Here is a 19,866-nt window from a genome sequence, read left to right on the forward strand (position 1 = left end):
CCCCCGTCCCCCAGGTAGTTGAAGGCTGCTATCAAATCCCCCGTCACTCTTCTCTTCTGCAGACTAAATAACCCCAGTTCCCTCAGCCTCTCCTCGTAAGTCATGTGCCCCAGTCCCCTAATCGTTTTCGTTGCCCTCCGCTGGATTCTCTCCAATTTGTCCACATCGCTTCTGTACTGGGGGGCCCAAAACTGGACGCAATACTCTAGGTGTGGCCTCACCAGTGCCGAATAGAGGGGAATAATCACTTCCCTCGATCTGCTGGCAATGCTCCTACTAATACAGCCCAATATGCCGTTAGCCTTCTTGGCAACGAGGGCACACTGCTGACTCATAATGCAGCTCCATTGCTAGCCATAAACCTGCACTTCATACCTAGATCCGGAACAGCGTCTATTACAGGAGTCCCTAAATTTCCCCCTCCAAAACCAAGGCACCACAGTGCTAGGCGTTGTACATAGACAGACAATCCTTGCCCTAATGAGTTTCCAGTTTAAATAGACAAGACACACGCACAGTGAGAGAAAGGAAGAACAGTAAGGGTTTGTTTACAACGGGTTAATCAATGATTAACAGGTGCCATAAGTGTGTGACAGATGTGAGCAGCATGTAAGATCTGCTCTGGAATTATTGTGGGGTAGTTCTCTGGCCTGCACTCTACACCAGGTGAGGCTAGATGATCCACGTGGTCCCTTCTAGCCTTGGCGTCTGTGAATGTAATGGATGGTTATAAGCCCATTACTAGAAAGTCCAGCCCATGGGGCTCCATGACAATCACTCTTAACAGATGTTAAAGCACCTGTTAATATTTGACCTTTGCAAAGGCATTTATAAATGGAACCTTAACGTGAAGTGCGACCCAAGGATCACGATCCCGAATTCACAGATGGTGAAACTGAGGCACAGCACGTCAGGGAATGTCGGGAGTGTAAGGGAGGTGTCTAGACAGTATGTAGCACCCTTCATTAATGTGGTAGCTAAATCATTTGTGGTCTGACAAGATCCACAGCGTCCATGGGCTGTGGATTTCATGGTGGCGTTTAATCGGTGCATGGGGATAATTAGTAGTTAGCCACGTGGATAAACGTATATTTAGGAGCACAGGATTTGTCTACCAGTCTGTGGCAGGGTGCACTCCCCATGGCCTAGCACAGCCTTACTCACCCTGCTGCAGGGTCTCAGCTTGGTGGCATCACTTCTCATGGCATCTGGGGTGATGGAGTTGTTGCCCTCTGACTAAGACACTGTCCTGTTGCAGCCCTTCCAGTGAGACAGGGAACTCAAGAGGGGGACATCCTGCCAGTCTCTGCCTGTCTTCAAATAACCTGTCAGTCTCCCTGTCCCCGGGGAATCCGCCCTAGTAGGCTGACTCCGAGCACCCAGCTGTAGCCAGGCTGCCCTCGCCCTCTCCTTCCTGAGCAGGCCCCAACTGGCCAGAGCCCCCTGCCACACCTCCTGTAGGTGTAGAGGGACAGGGTTGATTGGGCCCACAGGCCCTCAGTAACCCCCTCCTGGCGGGGTTGGCACACCTCATCGTAAAGTGAAATCCTGACCCCATTGCAAATCACGGCAAAACTCAACAGGGCCAGGATTTCAGCCCTAGATTTTAAGGCCAGCCAGGACCATTCTGATCATCTGCCCTGACCTCCTGAATAACACATTATTGGCCCGCCCTATGCCTCATGCTTGAGAAGAAGGCAAAAGAGAACAGAATGAAAGTGACAAATTGCAAGGTGGGAATAAAGCCCCTGCTAACCCCCACAGGTGAGACAGTTATGCCCTGGAGCACAGCTATGCTTTTCAGATCCAGAACGGGCAGCAAAACCCTGACCATACACAGCCACTTTGAGACAACTCTCCTGGCTAACCTAACAGATGATCCATCTGGCTAGCCCCCCGGCTAACGCATCTGCTCCCAGAGATGGCAGGGCAGACTGAAGACACACGCACATTCAAACTGGCAACCCTCTTCGGCGCAGCCAGGCACGGCCCAGGCGAGGTACGTCAGGGTAAAGCAATTGCATAGCGTGTTCTTCAAACGCTGCTCTAGACACAATAAGAGAGAAAGAGGCACTAATAACACCTGCGTGGGTGAGATCACGGTTACCAGGTTTCGGGCTTCAATGTGACATCACTCCCAAGGGGGCTGAAAACCCAGACCCCCTACCACCTCCCTCGGGGCCGTGACACGCAGAGCGTATAGGCCAGTCACCTGATAGAGTTCAGGGAGCAGATCTCCTTAAAACACAGGTAGGGCAAGAAGCTATTCCAAAGCCACCCCTAAAGCCCGCTAGTCTCTCGTGCATGGATGGTGCTCACACAAATCAGTGTGAAAGACACGTGATGGCTGGGGGAGGGTCATTTAACCTGGAGCCTAAGGGGGTTAGAGTCCTTTGGAAATTCCAGCTGCAATGAATGAGCGAGGCCTTTATGCGGGAACCAGGAGATCGGGGTTTGGGGGGTGAGCTGCGATGTAATGTGAGGAGGAAGTGATATGGAAATGGACACATCTCCAGCTCCAAGCTCACCCTACAGGACAGCCGGCCTGCAGGGAGGGGAACATCCTGTACCTTTCAAGCCCGGCCGCTGGATTCCTTATGCAACAGTCACATTTCTAAGCGGAGTGGGAAACTGTTCCTAGCTTAATGGGGAGGCAGCTCTCCGAGTTGATGTGGGGACCCCAGGGAATGGCCAGCCACTTCCAGCTTCCCCTCAGGGAACAGGCTCAGCTCAGCTGACAGGCTATTGCGGACGGCTGCCTGCAGGGCTGCTTGCTACAATGTGTTCCTCGCCCACCCACCCTGCCGACCCGGGGCTAAAGAGCCGAATCCTGTGCATCTCACTGGGATTACACAGGCAGCCCCAGAAGGGCCAAATTCCCTGCTGGGGTAGCTCAACTGGAGGCGGTGAAGTATGCACACCAGCAGATGGTTTGGCCCGGAAGTATAGCAATGAGAAGCCACTCTACATAGCTATCGCTCTCCCAGGCGTGTGTACAAACAAACACAGTATGGCCTAGTGCATGGGTTCTGGGGGTCAGACACGGGTCCAGACGAGGCAAACCCACCCTCCCTTTCTTTAGGGCTAGATGGGAGCAGAGGGGTCCTGAAACTTTTTTCCCATCATAACATAGAGGCATGGTATGGGAAAGGTTGAGAACCGGGGTCTAGTGGTTAGACCTTTAGAGAGGGATTGGGTTCTATTCCTGACCCTCTGTGGGACTTGGGCAAGCGACATCTTTCTGTGCTTCACTTTCCCCATCTGTAAAATGGGGATGGTTCTTAGGGAACCTTTCTCAAGAGCTTGGAGAGCCTGAGATGAAAGGTACCATGGCAGTGCACAGAGTTAGAAATGTGATATTTTATGACATTATTATTATTAAATAGAGAAATAAACATGTGTGAGAACGAGATCAACCCTGATATCTCAGTATTGTTCCCATTTCTGAGACAGAGAAACTGAGACACAGAATTATTAAAGTGACTTGTCCAAGGTCACACTGTAAAGTCACTGGAAGAGCCAGAAATAAAACCCAGAAGTCCACACCTCCATGTTCTAACCCATACACAAAACAAAAGGACTGGATAGCTTTATGCAATGAGACCACCCATTGCCCATGGACCAGGCAGACCACCCATTGCCCATGGACCAGGCAGTGAAACAGCAGGAGAGAGAGGGGCAATTATCACCAGTTACGCAAAGAAGCTGGCTAGAATTCTGGTTTGAGGATGCCCTAGCACCATAGGAATTGCCAGTCATTGATCAGATCCCAGGTCCACCTAGTCCAGTATCCTGTCTCCAACAGTGGCCAGCAGCAGATGCTAGAGAGGAAGGGACAAGAAATCCCACAGCTACAGAATAACCTGCCCACTGGAAGCATTTCTTCCTGACCACTGTCAGTTAGTGGCTGGTTTATGCCCTGAAGCATGAGGGTTTATCTTTGGGATTAATACTGCCACCCATCACCATAGTATCTGAGCACCTTCCACGTGCAGCCCAAATAAAAAAATCTCTCTCTTCTAAATCTCATTTCCTCTTTGTCTAATGTAATTGTCGATGCTCTCATTTCCATATACACGCATGGTCCTTTTTCAAACCATTCCAGACACTGGAAACTTTCATAAAATCAAGGGGATGGACAAAATCCCACTCTCGGGATTACAGGCACTGCAGTTTAAAAGGAGTGTGGTAAATTCTGGGTTTGTCAAATCAGGGATGTTGTGTTGCTTAATCACACAACCAGCTGGTGGAATCAGATACCTGAATGCCCTTAGCCTTCCTCCACACACAGCACACAGGCTCAGATACGGACAGAGCAGCCTGCTACTTCCCAGGGATCATGCTGCTTTCAATCCAGCAGCAGGCTTTGTGCAAGCATCTGCCATCCACGCAGACAGCATGTGGCAGCAAACACACAGGCCCACGATGGGGCTCCCACGCTTTTGGTGGGGGAATGCTCTCCGGCATATCCATATATAGCTATATAATCCCAATTAGCAGCCCCACACTCTAGTCTACTATCAGAGCCCCGCTTCTCAACACTTCCGCTGAGCTGACTTCCGCAGCAGCGTGGGATGGCCGGCTCTGAGTCATGCAGCGCTACGTTCGTTTACAGCCCAATATCATTATTATTATTAATTATAGCAACCAGGGTGAGAGCGGGGCATTGGAGTCACAGCAGGATTCTAGTCCCTGCTCTGCTACTGACAGCAAAATCTCAGTGGGGTCACAGTAACTCCGTGCCTCAATTTCCCCATCTGTAAATATTGTGCTTTGAGATCCTCAGATGATAAGTGCTATTGAGGGCTTCAGCGAAGGCGACTGCAGGCACAAAGTGCTTGCTGCTGGCCATTTGAGCAATGCAAAGTCCGCTATTCTGGGGGGTTTAAGGCCAGTGTCTTAGCTAGGGTATAGAAAGCCCACTGGGGCAATGGGAGAGGGGTCAGCACATTGCGGGCCGGACGTTAGGGAGGGGTTTTATAACTGAGACAGGATAAAGAGGGGGGCTTATGTCAGCAGCAGAAATGCTAAGAAGGGATGTATTACAGGGCTGGAAATAGCATAGGGGGGGATTTATGCCAGAAATATAAGCAGTTATAGGGGGATTACGTAAGAGGGCTAAAGCTTGGGGCACGCAGGCTGCAAACTGGGCCTGATCCTGAACGGAGGGGCTGAGCAGCTGCTACGCCTATTGGTTCCTATGGGACCTGCCAATGCTCAGGATCGGGCCCCGTGCATGCAGGTGGAAAAAGCAGCTCAGACCAGCCAGTGCACAGGGCTGTGGCCTGGGCTGCCCCTTGGCCCCAAAGCTCTGCCGAGAAGCCAGATGTTACAGCTGTGCCCCATCTTCTCCCCAGCGTGGGCGTGCTTTCTGCGGGCTAAGCCGAGCTGCCTGCCCCTCCTCCCCAGTGCTCCCATTTGGGTCCTTGATGTCATTGATCTAACGACATCAGTGATGAATGGCCTGACTCTCCAAGTCACAGGGGTCAGGGTGGAATGTCACAAAGAGAGCTTGGAAACGGCTGTTTAGACACACAGGGCTCTAGGCCAGCGCTGGGGTTCCCCTGGTCTTTGCGCACCAGGAGCGTGCCCTCTGCAGAGCAGACCAAGGTCACTTGCACCTCCCGTCCCATTGCACAGCCATGCAGCACTAGGCAGTGTCCTCCCTCAAGCACTAAGATGGCAGGGCGCTCTCGTAGGGACCTATTGTCTTTCCATCAGTCACTGCTTAGCAGGTCCATCTTGTTGAGCTACTGAGCATGCTGCATGGTTAGCGAGGGGTTAACGGAGTCGGTAGCATTAATGTGGGGGCTCACTTTCCTGTCTCTCCCAGCTAGTCTGGTGGTAACGCTGCTCTGACCAGCCCCAGCTCTGGCTAAGTCTTGGGGGACACTGCCCCAGTCCTGCAGGGAAGGCGAGCCCCTTAGCTCCCAAACCGGCCATGCAGCTTGCTCTTCAGTGGTCCCCGGCCCGTGCTCTGGGCTAGCCATCAAGTTAGCCCACGTGCTCCTGCAATTGGACGAAGAAGGGGGTTGAGGAGACAGGTCACCCTCTCCCCACCAGCAGAGAAAGCAATGAAATAGCCGTGCAACAGGCCAGCCTACGACAGGAATCGCTAGGGCACAGCCCCCACTTTTGGCAGAAAGCTCCCCTTCCCCCATTAAATTCCCCAACAGTGCACAGCCCCGTCCTCCAGTCCCCAGTTAGCACCCCGAGCCTCCCTCCCTGCTGTGACATTGTAAATGATGTTCCAAACGACAGTGAGGCTTGCGTCTGACCCCGGTTACAGCACACATGGGCAAGCCGTGTCCACCTGGCATTCCTCCCCCACCCCCGAAACACATCCACTTGACAACCGTGCTTCTGCCTTCGCACCCACGGTGCTGTCTCGCCAGGGTACGCTGGGAAAATCCGGGCAGCTCCCCCCTGGGGCCTCAGCCGGGGCTAGAGTGCTGGGCAGACGTGCAGACAGAGCAGCACTCGCCATGAAGCCAGGGAAGAGCTGGGGAGGACGACTGGGCAGCCCAATTATCCAGGCAGGGCTAGGGAGCCCCAGAGCCACTGCAAAACACAGTGAGATGCCCTTGCAGGGGACCTGGTGAGGGCGTGTGGCCTAGTGGTTACAGGCGCAGGACTGGGGATCTAGGCGTCTACACCCAGCTCTGTCGCTGACCCCATGTAACCTGAAGCAAGTCACTTCATTTTGCTGCGTCTCTGTTTGTCCCAGCTGCAGGGAAACGGATCAGCTTTGTAGGCATTGTTTGTGTAGCCTCTTCCCAGCCCAGCAGGTGCACTGAGGTATTGTAATTAACGGGCTCTTGGGTTTCCTTCTACACAGCAGCTGGCATGCCAGTCCTACCCCCTCAGCGGACACGTCCCCTGGCAGGGGCAGCTCTCCAGGCTGACGGATGGACGACAGGCCCCAAAACACCAGCGCTGCCCACAAGAACTTCAGCTCCCACAGGGGGCAGCGCGCCAGCCCCCAGGCGACATCTGCCGCCCCAAATACCAACTCCTGGCCCCATCGTCAGTGGGAACCGCGGGACCTGTTCTTCGGTGGGTTTCGATGGGATGCCATGAGCACAGCCCTCCGCAGTGCGATGGACAGCGTGCACACCCAGGGGGAGCCTCCCTGTGCAGCCTTGTCACTAGGAAGAGCTGGGGTCAACTCCTGGCCCTGCCCCAGATTCCCTGTGCGACCCTGGGCATGTCACTCGCTCTGGACTCCACTCCCCACCCCATCTGTGAAGTGGGGATGATGCGCCAACCTTTGTCTGTGTAAACGGCGAGCTCTGTGGAATGGGGTCCCTCGCTCGGTGTACATGCAGCGCCTAGCACAATGGAGCCTGGTAGGGGCTACTGCAATAATACCAAAAGCCCCCCCGCCCCCCCCGCTAAGCCATTGTTTGGCTGGCAATCAGGGATGCCTCTGTGCTTCTGAGCACCTGGGGCGTGAGCCTTTTGTACCTGGGGCGCCAGACTCCCCGCTGCCCACTTACAACGGGGCCCCAGTCTCGGCCAGGCCCTCGAGGTGGGACTGGAAGAGGAAGGGTAACGCTCGATAGGGGAGGCGTGGGTGAAGGGGGCCGGAGGTCTCTCTAGAGCTTCCTCCGGGGCAGAAGGGAGCTCCGACCTAACTGGGAACCCTCTGGCCCATCGTCTCACAGGAGGGTGACTCGGAGCCTGCTCAGAGGACAGAGAACGACGGGCGACACGGCACAAGTGTTCACTCGTGAAGCCTAAACTAGGGCAGAGGGGGAGAGGTTCCCTTCAGACAGGGCTAACGTGACCCTTCAGGATAGGGGTAATGGGGGGGACCCCTCAGGACAGAACTAACTGGTCAGGTGGGGGGCTCCCCCAGGATGTGGGTAGTGGGGGGCCTCCCATGGGACAGGGCTAACGGGTCAGGTGGGGTGCTCCTGCAGGATTGGGTAATGGGGGGCTCCCTCAGAGCATGGCTAACGGGGTCAGGTGGGGGGCTCCCCCAGGATACGGGTAATGGGGGGCTCCCTCAGAACATGGCTAACGGCATCAGGTGGGGGGCTCCCCCAGGATGTGGGTAGTGGGGGCCTCCCACGGGACAGGGCTAATGGGGTCAGATGGGGGGCTCCCCCAGGATGTGGGTAGTGGAGGGCTCCCATGGGACAGGGCTAACGGGGTTGGGTGGGGAGGGGGCTCCCTCGGGACGAGGGACCAGGTCTGCAGCTAGGTGAGCTTCCCTCCCACCCTTGTCCCTCTCCCCTTTCCGAGGGCCGCCAGCAATCACACGTGTGCCGCGCACGAAAGCCCCGGGGAACAGGCTGCTGGTGCCATGGTAACAGGGCCTCCTCTCAGCCCCGAGCTGTTCCCCAGGCTCGCTCCAGCCCCGGCACACACGGCTCCCACGGGCCCAGGTGCCCCCGGCGAGGCCCAGCAGCGCAGTGCCTGCACCACCAGCAAGCCGACGGCCCTCGCACCTGTCCATGCCAGTCCGGGAGGGGAGCGAGGCCCGTCGCAAACCTATCCTCCGATACGCTGAATCGCCAACATTACGAGCCTCGGCGGGAGCTCGTCCAGATGGCCCGGGGGGCTCTGAGCGCGCACAAAGGATGCGACGTCGGTAGATGACAGGAGTGCGGGGAGCAGGTGGTCCCTGCCCTCCTGCCCTCTCCCTTTGGCATCACACCAGCATGCATGGCAGCATGAGCTGCTCCTCGCCCCCTCACGCCAGGCCTGCCCGGCTTCACTTCAGGTGCGAGAGTCAGAGGGGCACAGAGTTTAAGGCCAGAGCTGGTTTGACCCCCCCTGTACAGCACAGTCCACTGCACCAGCACCCCCACATGAGCCCCAACAGCCAAAGGGAGACCACATATCGCAGCCCCCAGGAGACTAGACTATTACGAGCCCCAGGCAGAGAACAGGACAGGCCGAGGGCAGCAGTGCCTGCGGCTCCCGCAATGGCAGGGAATTAAGTGAGACAGAACCAGATAATCCCAGCAATCCCCCCCCAGCCCTGCTACAGAGGAAGGCGAACATCCCCCCCACTCCACTACCAATCTGACTTGGGGAACCCACATGACGACCAGTTAGACCCTGAGCATGTGAGCAAGAACCAGCCAGCCCAGCCCTCCCACCCAATGCCCCCTCTCCAGCCACGGCCAGCCCTGATGCTTCAGAGAAAGTTTAAAAAACCCCAAAACCAGAATACACTGGGGCAGGGGGATCCCTGCCAGGAGCTGGTTGAAACCACAAAGCATGAAGTTTAGGAACATAAGATAAACAGGAAGCGAGCCCCAGAGCTGCTGCCTCCTACCTTCACAGGCAAACCCGTTACACAATCACACTCATAAACCTGCCCAGCTCGCTCTTAAAACAAATCCAGTTATCTCCCCCACAACGCCTACAGAGCAGCTCTTCCAGAACCTCGCCCCTCTGGTGGTTAGAAACCTTCTTCTAAGTTCCAGTCTTTGAATCATGCCGGGGCGCATGTCCCAGCTCCCTCCCACAGTGCAACAAGGTGCCTTTTGCCAGAGTACTGCCCAGTCCTTGCACTAGCCATTCACCCGCAGAGACCTGGGTTCCAGCAGCTACATGGGGATCGCAGGCTGGCGGCTCTCAATCCAATCCCTGTTTATGCATCTTGCCAAATCACTGTGCTTCAAAGCCTGGCTCAGCGTAACTAGGAATCTCTACTCCACAGACGCCAGGAATGGGGGGAGGGACAGGATAGAGGGGCACAGGCAGAGCTAGGGAAAGGCCAGGGATGGATTTTGTTGGGTTTAGTGGGCGGGTGCTGGGTGGTGTACGGCAGATGACCTGGATGATCCAGTGATCCCTTTTGGCTTTAAATGCTATGGAATCACAGGGGGGCTATAGGATAGACAGGCATGTGCATAGCTGTGTTTGGGGGGAGGGGCAGGACTGCAACAGCAGGGGGTGCTGACAGTCCGAACAGGGGCATTATGGCAGAGCTGGGGAGAATGGGGCAGTGCAAGGGGCCAGGTATGAACTGTGTCGACACAGCTGGGATGGAGGGGCCTGGCATAACACAGAATGTTTCCCCCAGATTCATTCGCCCACCCCTCTCTCTCTCTCCTTTTGCTGCCCGCCTGGGGCCATGGGCCATGTGTGCATCGAGTCCCCTCCTCTCCCACTGTGATTTGCCTCTCTCCCAGCCAGCTGGAGGATACACCAAGTGCCAAAGAAGGGACAGGAAATGGTAAATGATCCTGTGCAAACAAAACCCCCTTAGCCCCTTCCTGGGAAGTTTCAGTTCCTCCAGGCAAGAAAAATGGGAGGTGGCTGTTGTAGCCCCAGGGACAGATTCCGCAAAGCTCCTTTGCCTTGAGGGGCACATGCAGATTTACACCAGCTGAGGAGCTCATCCTTGCTCTCCTAACGTGGTCCCTAACTGAGAGGCAGGCTTCCTGCCTGCCAGACGCAGCCGGCGCCGGCAATCTCCCCAGCACTGGAATCAAGGACTTCACAGCGAGCGTGTGCATTGGTCAGATCTCTCCTGAGTGCTAAACACCACAAGTGGGCACTGTCCTTACTGCAGGATCTTTCCATGGTCTCCCGGCCCACCCTCATGTCCCGAGGTGACAACTCTCTCCAGAGAACCTGGGACGTCAAAGACTCTAAGCACGCCGGTTGTTACTGTCCATGGCAAAATGACTGGCCCTTGCATTCAGAGCTGTCAGTACGAACGGCTTCTTCTACCCCTCCCATAGTGAGCATTTGAAACCAGCCCTGTGTACCCACCCACATACCATCAGCCATGGGAGCGCACCACTATTCCAACCGGGCAAATGTGCACCAGGCCAGAGGGGCCTCCCACCCCAAAGGCCCAGCTGAGCCTTCTCACCAGCTCAGTTTAAACCCAGGCTTCAGGTTCCAATCCACCAAGAACCTTCTTCCCGGTAATAAAACCACGGGGACAATGTCTACCTTTAAAACGCCCCAGCGCAGACACCCCGCAACTACAGCGATGGGAGGGCCTCTCCCGCTGCTGTACTTAATCATAGAATATCAGGGTTGGAAGGGACCTCCAGAGGCCATCTAGTCCAATCCACTGCTCAAAGCAGGACCAATCCCCGACTAAATCATCCCAGCCAGGGCCTTGTCAAGCCGGGCCTTAAAAACCTCTAAGGAAGGAGATTCCACCACCTCCCTAGGGAACCCATTCCAGTGCTTCACTACCTTTCTAGTGAAATAGTGTTTCCTGATATCCAACCTAGACCTCCCCCACTGCAACTTGAGACCATTACTCCTTGTTCTGCTATCTGCCACCACCGAGAACAGCCGAGCTCCATCCCCTTTGGAACCCCCCTTCGGGTAGTTGAAGGCTGCTATCAAATCCCCCCTCACGCTTCTCTTCTGCAGACTAAATCCACCTCCCCGAAAAGCAGCAGAATTCTTCTGTCGACCTAGCATTGTCCACAGCAGGGGTTAGGTCAGAACAGCTACGTCGGTCAGGCTGTGGATTTTTCACACCCCTGAGGGACACAGCTATGCCGAAATAAGTTCCTAGTAGAAACCAGCCCTGAGCGCTGCAGAATAGCCATGGGGCAATTCCTTTGACGAATACATCGGCTCCTCAAGTACTGGACTAACGCCTCACACCTGTTCTTGGATGCACACAAGAACACACATATGCATGTGATGAACACACACTCTTGGACATGCATGCATGCGGTGTACGCACAGACATGGACCAATAGATGCACGTGGTGTACATACATGGCTGTGGTACGGATGTGACATACACAGGTGTCCCTCTCGTGCCTCCCCCAGAAGAGCGGTGTGAACATTAGCAAAGCACCAGGGAGACGCATTGTGGGGTCGAAGTGCTATATATTATTGGGCCAGTGGCAGAGAGGGCCAGCAACTCCAGCTGGGAGCATGCAGCGCCTCTGGCCCTCGACTTGTTCCATGGTTTGCACTCAGGCCCCAGTACAAACAAGCCCTGGGAAACGCCTGGCTGGCCAGACATTGCAGGGGCAGCACAGTGTGACGTGGGGAAACCCACTGTACCCGGGCCTCACTTCAGAGCAATGCTGACAACCGGCAAAGGCAGCTGCTTACTGGGGATGCTAATTCCACTGAACCGGGGTGCTGGGCCCCAGGGGAGCCGTGTCAGGGCTCTGAAGGCTGCAGAGGTTGTGGGAGGGAACAGAGACCCTTTCACCTCTAGGTCAATAACTCAAATCCAGGGCAGATCAATGACCACAAGGCCTCATGGGCTGCTGGCAGTCATTCAGCAGCCTCTGTGAATGAGGCGGGGCGGGGGGGGGGTCTCTGGTGGCAGAATCCGTCTCTGCTATTGGTCCCCCTTCAAGGGGTGACTAGACCCCCAAGAACAAGCTTCCTTCTCGCGAGGCATGGTTGGGGAAACTGCTGCCTGTCTACTTAGAGCGTCCCTCACCACCGCAGCACCATCCAGCCGTTTGCATGTTTATCCTCATGTCTGCAGGCACGACTATTAACCCCATTTCAGATGGGGGAACTGAGGCACTCAGTGACTTACTCAGGATCAGGCAGGGAGTTTGGGTCACAGCAGGAAGCAAACCCAGGTCTACCGGAGGGCCAGGCTAGCCCTTTAACCACTGGACCTTTCTTCCTCCCCCTGCATAGCATCATTGCCATTCCTACCCATGCTGGGCCTGTTCCATGGCCACCAAGAGGTCTGCAGTCTCCGGGGCCGGCCAGCGAGCTCCCTTCTGCCACGCTTCATTCCCATGTTGTGTTAAAGGAAGAGATCTGCCCCAGGGAGCCGAACCCCTCCCACCTGGGGGATTTCCAAGCTCGGCAGCTGGGGATCAGCCCCTCAGCGGCAGCAGGCACTGCCAGGGAACAGGGACCCCCCCGTACTGCTGGGGCAGAAGAGAAATTGCTACAACAAATTCCACCTGCTGGCAAAAAGAGCTAGGACCCAGGCGGAATAACCTCACCGGCTCCCTTGAAGCCGAGCATTTCTGTCGAGGCTGATGATTGCTCTCCCTCCCTCAACTTTCTGGTTCTCCTCTGACAAGTGACAAACTCCTCGCCATGAGCAGCTTGGGTCTGCGTCAGAACAGGCTTGGGGCTGAACCGCCCCCAACCCCAGTGAAACGCTCTCCTCCCCCCCACCCCACAGGTGGCTCCCACCCTCTGCCGGCGATTCCCATCCATCAGGGTTACAGAACAGAGGCGGCTATTCCTGGGCTGATGACATTCTACAACTTTGTGTGTCACCTGTCAAGAGAGGGGAGGGATGGGATATGTGAGCGGGGGCACCCTGGTTCGTACCATCGGACGTCCTGTCAGGCTCTCCATGGCCCTGCCAAGCCCTGACCCCAGCACAGTTCTGCCAAGCGCAGGAACACCTGAGCCCCAAAGAAGGATGGGCTCATGGCTAGGGCACCTCAGTTCACCCTCTGTAAAATAGGGATAACATCACTACCCTACCCCCAGGGTGTTGGCAGCATCGATACATTAAATGCTGTGAGCTGCTCAGATGCTGGGGCGATGGAGGCCAGATATACACCTTAGACAGATTATCCTTCCTATTAAATAGGAGAGCTCCTATAACCCTGCAGCTTTTGACACACATGGTTCAGAGTCAGGTTTTTATTTGGAGGTTTGGACAGCACATAGACCAATTCAGGAAAGCATCCCCCATCAGGGCAGCCTGGCACATGCTTAAGGGCTGCCCTGAACTGGGGGCCAAGCAAGGAACTTCAGAGACCCCCCCCGCCCCCGGACAGTAGCTCTATACCGCTGGAATAGTGAGCATTGGGGCAGGGTTAGACCAGAGGGCTAGGACTTAAAAGGCTCGGACGCAGAGATTCTGAAAAAAATCAGTCTCTCGGTGTCGCAAGTTGGGCGCCCAAAAATGGAGGCTCCCTCCCATTACGGTCACCTTTGAAAATATTGCATTAATGCCCACCCTGCCTCAGTTTCCCCATCAGTACACTCTGGCCTGTAACATTTGCACACCTACCTCGCTGAGAGGACTAGTTGAGGTCTGAGAATAAATCAATGTATAAGTGCTATACATTCTCATTTTCATCTTAAATCCAAGACACACTTGTGCCTTGTAACAACACCCTCTTGCAGAGTTCGTGGGTTGGGGGGAGGGGGTTAGTATGGGCTTTTGGTTAGAGCAGGTGCTCGGTTCTATTCCTGACCCATTGTGGGACATGCGGCAAGTCCTATGTCAGTAACCTATCAAGCCATCAACCCCTATCTGCCGGTGGCCTCAGTTGCCTACCTAGGCACTTCTCCTCCAAGTCCCTCCATGCTGTCCCATGCCACCCTCCCCATGCATAGCAAAGGCTCTTGTCTATACTCAGAAGGCCCCTTAAAACCCACCTCTGCCATGTGCCTATGCCTCACTCCCATTTGGCCCGGGGTATGCAAGTGGTGAGCTGGGACTTCTGCTATCCTGCTAAGCTCGGTTGGATTTATGGGTCTCTCATCTCACACAGCCCCTTCGTCTGTTTCGTCCACTTGCCATGCCTTGGCTGACACGAAGGGTGTGAGCAATTGGGGTCATGGGACTGCCTGCTGTCATTTGTCTGAACAGCACCTACCACCAAGGGGCCCTGGGTTGGGCGTTCTAGATGCTACTGCAAATACAAATCAGCAACAGCAATAACCGACCGCAACCAGCCAGCTAACTTGTCCTAAAAGCCACTGCTGCCAAAATATCAAACCATCAACCACGGTCCCTACTTCTGCAGCGCGCACACACAATCAAAACTAACTTCCCAGATGAGAGCAAATACAGGGGGTGTTTGGGCCTGAAAGGTCCCATGTCATAGCAAAAACAGGCCTGTTATTCCCCCCCTGAAAGCACATGCCCGAGGGGTGGTGGTGCTCAGGAATCAATATTTGCTCCATGGAACAGGAGGACAAGGGAAACGTGTTACTGTCCAGCTTAAAAGGGGAGCTACTCTCCCACTTCCCAGAAACCAAGAAAGAGGAAGCAGTGCCTTCCACGTAAAGGCAGCAAATTCAAAAGCAGTAAGAAGGAAAATGCTCCTTCACCCTCTGATTAACCTGTGCAACTCCCAGGGTGTTGCAGAGGCAAACAGAGCACTGGGTGCTCTCAGAAGCAGGGCGCAGGAGGTGACTGAGCTATGCTCCATGAGCCAGGGGAGCAGACTACACAGACCACTGCTGTCTTCCCACCTGGAAGGAAGCAGAATAAGTTCACAGGGTTCAAGGGACCATTGTGATCATCTCATCCCACCTCCTGCATCAAGCAGGCCAGAAGGACGGCTCTGACTAGGGGGGTCATGGGCCTGCTCCAGTCTGGCAAAAGGCAGGACATGGGACTAGATCAACATGGTTATGGGCTGGCAAAAGGCCGGACAACAAACAAGATGGATCATTCGTCTGGTCTGGTGCAGCAGGAGGCATGTTATAGAACTAGACAGTGTGTTATGGTCCAGCGGCAGCTCAGAGGGTCACTGATCATAGATTTTAACACCGGAAGGGATTACTCTGGTCATGGAGTGTCATCCGGGCAGCCCCAGCCAGAGCTTGTCAGCCACTGAGCCTGGTAACGTGCGGTGTCTCTTTCTGAAAAGCAGACTGTCTGGAACTCCGCCACTTCTCCCGTGGCACAGAGCAGGAAACGTACAAAGAGGAAATGTCCTTTTAAGGATAGGCAGATTGGTGTAAACTTTGGTTTAAAAAGCCCCACGGTCTCTCCCTCAGAGTCACAACCACCGTAAATAAGCCCCTCTCGGAAGCCACGGAGGTCGTTCCAGCTAGTCGTGCAGGGACACGGAAGAAATCTGCGAGACGCTGCTTCTTTCCATAGATTCCGAGCATGCCCAGCCACTCTCTGCCAGAGATAGGAGAGGCTGCACGGAAGTCCTGGACTTACAAGGGCACCCGGCTTTCTCGAGAATAGAGTTCTCATTTGCGCCCTCCTCAATGGAAGAGCCGGCTGGGGGGCAGTTGATCCCGTGGCTCATCTGGGAAGGAGAAGCATTTTCCCTTTGGAGAATGATGGGCATGACACTCCTGGCTCTGGCTGGGGATGCTCTGAGCCTATGGAAAGAAACATCTTGCATTTTTCCTCTGCCTCCTTCGCAGCTAGCTCAGCAGCTCCCCTGCCACTCTGGGGGAACTTCCTTGGGCTCCCAGCTGCAAGGCGGAGTAGAAGGGTCGTTCAAAGCAGGTGCTGGCAGTGAGATTGTGGGAGAGTGAGGGTGTGCGTACATGTCAAGGTGTGCACATATGTAAGTTGTCTGCACGTATGGGACACATCGTGTGATTAGGAAGAGGAAGGGTGGAAACGTGCAGCCCAGAACAAGGGGAAACAGGCAGATTACAATCCCTGATACTTGGGGGTCACGAAGGGGGTTAGGGCCCTTGGCATACACAACAGTCAGGGCTCAGAAGGAGCTGGAGGACATGCACCCATTTTCAGATGCCCCCAGTTTCAGTTGGAACAACACATCCATAAAGGGAAGGCTGGATGGCACGCAGAGGAGCCCTCTGGCCAGCTAACTGTCACTAGTTACGCATAAACCAAAGAGCACAGCGTGGGGCTTCAGGGTGACTGGCTACGGTGTTCTGTGCAGTTCAGAGCCCTAGGATGCTGTTACTAGCCTCAGCAGTGAGTGCAAAGGCCAAGCACAGGACAGGTCTGGATCTTACTATGTCAGATGTGGTAACCTGCCAAGGAGCAAAAAACCTAGATCTCAGAACGTGTGTGTGTGTACACACACATAGGTATATAATGTGAATGAACACACACAGTTCTATCATCTAACACTCATTCCCCAAACAGTGGCATACAAATATCTGTATGGAATTTCTACTGTATCGTTACTGCATGACTATATGTTGCCATGGTCTATGTGTCTCGATATATTTGCAGGATAATCTCTAACTATTCCTCACTGAAGTAAACCGTTCTGCGGTAGCTGTCTCAAAGCCCAATTCTGTAAACCCAAACCACTCAGACCACGTTATTTTAAAGAGAAACCGTTCGCTGTGCAAATTTTAAAAAAAAAACACACAAAAAACAAAGTCAAACTGCTACCCAAAATTTCCTAAGAAAATTTCAGGCCCCTCCCTGCTCCAGGATGAATTAATTAATGAAAGATCACACGCCAACCTGAAATTTGCTAAACTTCCTCTTAGCCACCCGCACTGCTCCAGCCCTCCCACCAGCTAAATTGGAGTGCAGAACACAAAGGCAATTAGAAGAGTCCAATTCCCTAGCTCCAAGGAGACAGAAGTGCAAGACACCACTAAGACGACAGTGGGCCCCTCTTACCTGCAACTCCCTGCCCACCACTACGTCTTGCCCATCCCTCTTGGTTTTTAGAAGAGCTACTGGCATTGCTCTAAACTCTTTCACCGGGTGAGAGAATCACATTCGAGGGTAACATGCTCCTCCGAAGCTGCTGGGGTTTAAACAACACCTAGGGTGAGTGGGGACTATTAGGACTGAACCCAGGGGTACAGCCTTGGCTTAGCAACCCTTCTCTTTCTTGGCAGGGGAATGACCTGGTCCCCTGGTCCCTAGAGCCATTCCATCCCTGCCCATGGGCAACCTTGTTTTCTTTGGTTTATCCATTCAAGGAGAAGAGCTGGATGTCCTTCTCTCCCGGCCACGCTGCGAAGGGGGAACTGTAAAACTGCTGTAGTTAGAAATGGGAGAGTCTCTCTCCGGAGCGTGTGCCTCCCCTGGCTGGCATCTCAGCCTTTATCCAGCAGCGAAGGTGATCTCTGCCCCCGGCAAACCTCGGCAGCCTCAAACCAGCCCACTGATGCAACGGAAGACCCGCAAACCCACGCGCAGGGGGAAATATTGTTCATCCGAATGCCTGGCCCCCTTTCCCCTGGACTCCTCGGAGGCAGACCAACGGCCTCCTCCCCCTGCCCCACCTACACCGACTGCTCCGCCGGAAAGGGGAAAGAAAAAACACATGCCCTTACAAAGACACAGCAGATTGGATCGCTGCCAAAATACATCCCCCCTCCTCCCCCCAGCCACCACCACGGCCGTGGCTCTGCTCCAAGCAAGGCTTTTGCAGCATCCATCCCCACGCGCCCCTCTGCTCCAGCCAGCGGGCCCTGCCTGCCTTACCTCGCCGGGGAATCCTGCGTGGCTGGGCTGGTGCCCGTCTCTCGTCTCCTGCTGGCCTCCCTCCTGGAGCCCTCCGCACTCCTCTCCCTCCGTCCCACCTACCCCCCTGCAGGGCTCTCCCCTGCCTCCCCCCTCCTCTTTCCAGCACCCTGCCCCTGAATCCCTTTTGCAGCCAGTGCTCAATGCAATGCTGAAATGCTGGACAGCTCAGCACCACCGAGCAGGCCTCCCGTCCTCACGCAAGACAGTCGCCTGCTCACCACATCCTCTGCCACAGGGCCACCTGGAGCCCAGGAGGGGCTGATGCAGCAAAACAGGATTCCCCCCCACACACACACACGCACACACAGAGATCAGGTTTCAGAGCAGCAGCCCTGTTAGTCTGTATGTGCAAAAAGAAAAAGGAGGACTCGTGGCACCTTAGAGACTAACCAGTGCATTTGAGCATAAGCTTTCGTGAGCTACAGCTCACTTCATCGGATGCATTCAGTGGAAAATACAGTGGGGAGATTTATATACACAGAGGACATGAAACAATGGGTGTTACCATACACACTGTAAGGAGATCGCGCTCTCCTGCTGGTATTAGCTCATCTTAAGTGATCACTCTCCTTACAGTGTGTATGGCAACACCCATTGTTTCATGTCCTCTGTGTATATAAATCTCCCCACTGTATTTTCCACTGAATGCATCCGATGAAGTGAGCTGTAGCTCACAAAAGCTTATACAGAGAGATCAGTTTTTGCAAAAAGAAAAGGAGGACTTGTGGCATCTTAGACACTAACCAATATATTTGAGCATAAGCTTTCGTGAGCTACACCTCATTGTAGCTCACGAAAGCTTATGCTCCAATGCATTGGTTAGTCTCTAAGGTGCCACGAGTCCTCCTGTTCTTTTTGCGAACACAGACTAACACGGCTGCTGCTCTGAAACCAGTTTTTACAAAGCAGGTCACTGGCTGCACCTGACGTTGCAGGGATGACTGCGAGGAAGACTGCAGTGCAGGGAGAGTTTTCGGGCTGAAAAGTGAGACTGAAGGAAAAGAAGACCCGAGGAACAGAAATGAGAGAGAGAGCGTGCGGTTTCCAGAGGCGGAGGCTTGTATGCGACAGCGCCATAAATCGGCCCCCGGCGGGCAATCAAAATCAAGAGATCCCACTAAATGCCCACCAGATCCAAGAGAGAAAGGGAGGGTGCTAAATGTTTTGCAAGATAAAGACATGCTGTAACAATGGTGCAGGGGCTTGGGGGGAGCAGCAGACAGTGCTGTATTTCGTCTGCAAGTGGTTGCAGGTTCAAATCCCGATTTAGTGGTTGCAGAAGAGATGCAGATCCTTGTATTTAGGAGGTTAACAACTCTGGGGGCAGGGACCATCTCTTTGTTCGGTGTTTGTACAGCACCTACCACAGTGGGGGTCCTGCGCCGTAACTGGGCCCCCCCCAGGGGCGAGTTATACAAATAATAAATATAATATTACTTTGCACTTCCCTGCCATAGCGCTGTTGATCTGAGGATCTCAAGGCACTTCACCGCATAAAGCCACCAGTGTGGTAAGGACAGCTCTGTTGCCCTCATTCGTAGAGGAGGAAGTTGAGGCACATTGATTATCACAAGGTCTTTTTTGGGGGTTTTTTTGGACTTCGATTATAAGCTGCTCAGGACAAAAAAAAATCGTCTTTTTGTCCTGTTTCTGTATCGCACCCAGTACAATGGGCTCTGGTCTATGACGGTGCTACCGCAATAGAAATAATAATTTTAAAAAATGTCACTTGGCTAGTCAGTGGCAGA

At 54.3% G+C, this 19,866-nt stretch overlaps 1 protein-coding gene across 2 annotated transcripts in view; it reads right to left on the reverse strand.

Moving 5' to 3' along the window:
• SRRM3 (serine/arginine repetitive matrix 3) overlaps window positions 1-18,165 on the reverse strand; it is a 171,316-nt gene extending 153,151 nt beyond the window's left edge. The window contains exon 1 of one of the 2 annotated variants that reach the window (XM_073315243.1): window positions 18,077-18,165. The gene's annotated coding sequence lies outside the window, so the exon portion shown is untranslated. The remainder of the gene's footprint in view (window positions 1-18,076) is intronic. The other variant, XM_073315245.1, reaches the window with a different exon arrangement.
• Window positions 18,166-19,866: the final 1,701 nt, after the last annotated feature.

Source organism: Lepidochelys kempii, chromosome 17 (genome assembly GCF_965140265.1).
Source record: "Lepidochelys kempii isolate rLepKem1 chromosome 17, rLepKem1.hap2, whole genome shotgun sequence".
Taxonomy (NCBI): domain Eukaryota; kingdom Metazoa; phylum Chordata; order Testudines; family Cheloniidae; genus Lepidochelys; species Lepidochelys kempii.